The 3,818-nt window shown below is 36.2% G+C and overlaps 1 protein-coding gene across 1 annotated transcript in view; it reads right to left on the reverse strand.

Moving 5' to 3' along the window:
• LOC107103501 (glutamate receptor ionotropic, kainate 2) overlaps positions 1-3,818 on the reverse strand; it is a gene marked incomplete at its 5' end in the record, with an annotated part of 137,989 nt that overhangs the window by 76,357 nt on the left and 57,814 nt on the right. The window lies entirely within an intron of this gene.

Below are 3,818 nucleotides of genomic sequence, written 5' to 3' on the forward strand. Positions count from 1 at the left end.
ACAAATTGGGTTTCTGTGCCGTTCAACCCTATTGGAAGGGATTTGGAGAGCAAATTACTTGAAATAGATACTTTTTAAAATATTTAAGTTTTAGTGTTATTTGCGTATGAAATATTTCATTTCCCAACAACAACTGATATATAATGAATAATCTCCTGGCAGCTGGTAAAAAGTGTGTTACTAGGAGGTGGTTAACGAGGAAACCTCCAGGCAAAAGTCATAGAAAGAAAGTGTAAAGTAAAATTATGAAATGGGTAACATCATATTTTCCTTGAGCTATATAAGGGAACAATTAAGGATAAAGTTCCTCAGTTCCGCTCCCTGAGGTCCGGCATCATGCAAATGTTCGATGTGTCTCTGCGTCCACACCTGAATCAGATGGCTAATTTACTTCTGCAGTATGCAGTCAAGTTCCCCAGAGTCCTGCTAATGACCTGATTATTTGACTCAGGTGTGCTGAGCCAGAGACACATCCAATGGTGCAGGACAGAGGACCTCAGAAAACCCAGAAAATACTGGAGGAAAAGGTAAAATTATAAGGAAATCATAGCAGAGAATAGTGAATATCTGAAAAATAGATGCTTAGGAGGGAAGAATCTTTTTTTTACAGAAGCAGAGAGTTTTAATGGCAGTGATCTGCCCATAAAGTGCTCTTACCTCAAATACTATTATTGGACAGAAGGCTGCAGTGTAGAGAAGTTTCTAGACAATAACTCTCTGAAAAATCTTTTGGGGTGAATATGTTTATTTAAGTCAAATGTTAAAATCAGTTTTTCCTCTCCACTGTCGCTACAAGCATGCTTAGTGTGAGGGATTGCTGAAGAGTCAATGAGTCGATGCAATCAGCTGGTTTTCCTTAGATAGAAAACTCTGAACCAATCTGACTGGATGATCTAGCTGAATTGTTTCTGTAAAGTGCTTGGAGATGACATGTTAATTGGTGTTATCAAAATAACTGAATGGATTTAAATTAGAAAGGCTGTAATCTGGAAGTACCATTAGAAGACATGGCTGTCTACCAAAACTGAAACACAGGACATAGACAACGGCCAGGAGTCCCAGAGGACTGAAGGAGGAGTCCAGATTGTAGTTTTTATTTTAAGTTATGTTCAGGTCAATCTAGTTTAGTTTAGAAAACTTCAATATCATAAAAACATTAAAAGTTCGTACAGGAGTTCAGATTCAGGCTATGACCCTATTTCCACCAGTAGACATGATAGTGTCGCTCGGTACCACTGTTTCTTTCAGCAGACGTAGAAAAAATGAGTGTGAAGGGAAGATGGATGGGACTTAATGAACGGCAACCCTATGAGAAAACCTATTGAAACGGGGATGGAGGTATACGTTTCAGGGAGACAATAGACCTCATGCAACAACGTATTCTTGTCGTTAACTTCTCTTCCTTTTTTCTCCTACCGTTGGCTCCTACAAATGGCTCACATCAGATTCAAAAAACGTTCATAACCTCAGTACATGATCCTCGTAAGCCTGATTCAGTCCACCTGTGCGTAAGAGAGCGTGGGTTCCAAAGAAATGTGCTGGAATTCCTGCTGAGGATGAGGAGATTGCCGCATTTTCTCCTAAATCATTCATATAAATGTTTAAAGAATGAATTTGCTGTACGACAGCTTCTTGCATGAGGCCCATTGATCCTAAGCATAAAGATAAAAGTTTATCACTGAAAGGTCTAAGTCAAAGCATATTCGATGGCCCAGCCACGGCCCTGATCTAAATCCAAATGATAATTAATGGCAACATGTTTTTTGTTATGAATATCATCAGAAATAAAAGTCTACTGATGTTTTACTTAGCAAATATATAGCACCTAGTGGAGACCTGTTAAACTGCAAATCTTCAAATAAGAAAAAAACTTGAAGACATGAAATTCAATGAGTGTATTTACCCTTTATTTGAGGGGTAATAGTGTTAGAAGTATTAAAATAGAATAATATAATAATATAATCATTCACACTGCACTTGAAATAAGTAAGCAAGTCTATTTAGCTAAAGTTTCTTATCAAATACACATACTTTTAATTCACTTTTTACACAACGTTCAAATACAGAAAGCTCACCAAGTTCATAAATGATGAACAAATTGAAAGGTTTCAGGAGTGTCAAAGTAATGAAAAAAGTGAAGAGAAAATAAAAATATTTAACCATAAAATTCATTAATTCAAGAATAATTCATAATAGTATCGACCTAATTTCTGGTCTTTTGCCACGGTTTGCATTTCCTCTCTAGTCATGATTCAACCCAACTTTCTCTCCCTCTGATTGGTGACCTGAAGGTTTGAACTTTCCTTCATGTTGTTGTTTAGTCTGAAGCTTCTGGCTTTTAAAGTCCGTTCATATTCAGAATTCAAACTTCTTCAATCTAATTCAGAGTCATTTTCATGTGAATGTGCTTTACTGGAGGCATCCATGTTTGTCAAAGAACACTACTGCCACCTACTGGTTAGTGACATTGTCACGGTGCGGTATCGGCTGTTGATCAAGTCCCAGTGCTGTATCTGGTGTTTGTCACAACGCGCTATTATCCAAGTCATCTTGAAAACATTGATAATTACTGCTGACCGAACATTTCCTTTAATAAACACTGCAGCTTCAATCCTATTGTGTTTTTAATAAAAGAGCCAAGCAACAGAGGAAAACAAAAGGCTCTCATCTGGTACCTGGCTGCCATCGTTCAGAGGTGAGCAGATCCAAACCTCACTGTAACTTTCATAGTTATGTGTATGAGTAAAAAATGTCATTTATTTTTATGTCATTTAAAAAACTGTTAATTTTCCCTTAAATGAGCCGATAAGTACGAGAATTTAGAATAAGATTATTTACATTTAAAATCCATAATTAAATTTAGGTTTACATTTCAAAACGAAAAAATCAAATATTGTATTTCAAGTGTAGAATAAGTAATTATCTTATTCTAAGGAAAGAAATGTTCATTTCAGTGGCAGATTGTCTTGTTTAGCTGCTCAAACTAGAGGCAAATATAGACATTTAATACATTTTTTACTGCATAGTTAGATCAGCTTTAGCAGTGTGTTGTGATTCTCTGTAGAGGATCACAGTCGATACAGAGATGTCTTTATTTATTCATTTTTACTGTCTTCATATCACCAGATTAATGTGTAAAGCTGCTTTAAACATGCAGCGCTCTAGATTCCACAGCATTTCAGAGGAAGCAGCATTTATTAACATGGTCTAATAAATCTGACAGATCAGACAGTAATTGTGAACCGAATAGCTAATGACTGCTGCATATTCAGCTGAAAATAGCAAACTCAGCCCTTTGTGATGCATTGACCTACCTATGATAAAACTACTTGAGGGGCAACAATAAAGCAAGCAATGTGAAAAAAGAGACAATGGTTCCCATTTATCAACCGGCTTATGTTAGGAAAATGGGTGCAGGGGGATTTACTCTTTACTTCCAGTGTGGGGAAACGCTCAAACTTTTTATTGAGTCTCTGATCGAGCATTTTCGTCTTTGGACTCTGAAATAATCAAAGAACAGATATTTACAGCTTTGCAGACAGTTTTAGGTTAGTAAAAGTCATGATTCCAAACTGAAACTTGTCCTGCGAACATTTTGGTGCCTGACTTTTTAATTATGTTGAAGCTTTATGTTTTCTGTTGTTTTTTTTCTAAAATTTACGATGGAGTAACAGGCCAGGCAATACATTTTTTTTTTTTTAAATACGAGACCCGCGGGTCTTTAAAAAGCCTTAAAAGGCATTGAATTCTTCAAAATAAAACTAAGGCCTTAATTGGTATTAAAATGTCTTAAATCAGTCTTTCGTAGGTCTTAATTT

This window comes from Cyprinodon variegatus, unplaced genomic scaffold (genome assembly GCF_000732505.1).
Source record: "Cyprinodon variegatus isolate N-32 unplaced genomic scaffold, C_variegatus-1.0 Scaffold1467, whole genome shotgun sequence".
NCBI lineage: Eukaryota > Metazoa > Chordata > Actinopteri > Cyprinodontiformes > Cyprinodontidae > Cyprinodon > Cyprinodon variegatus.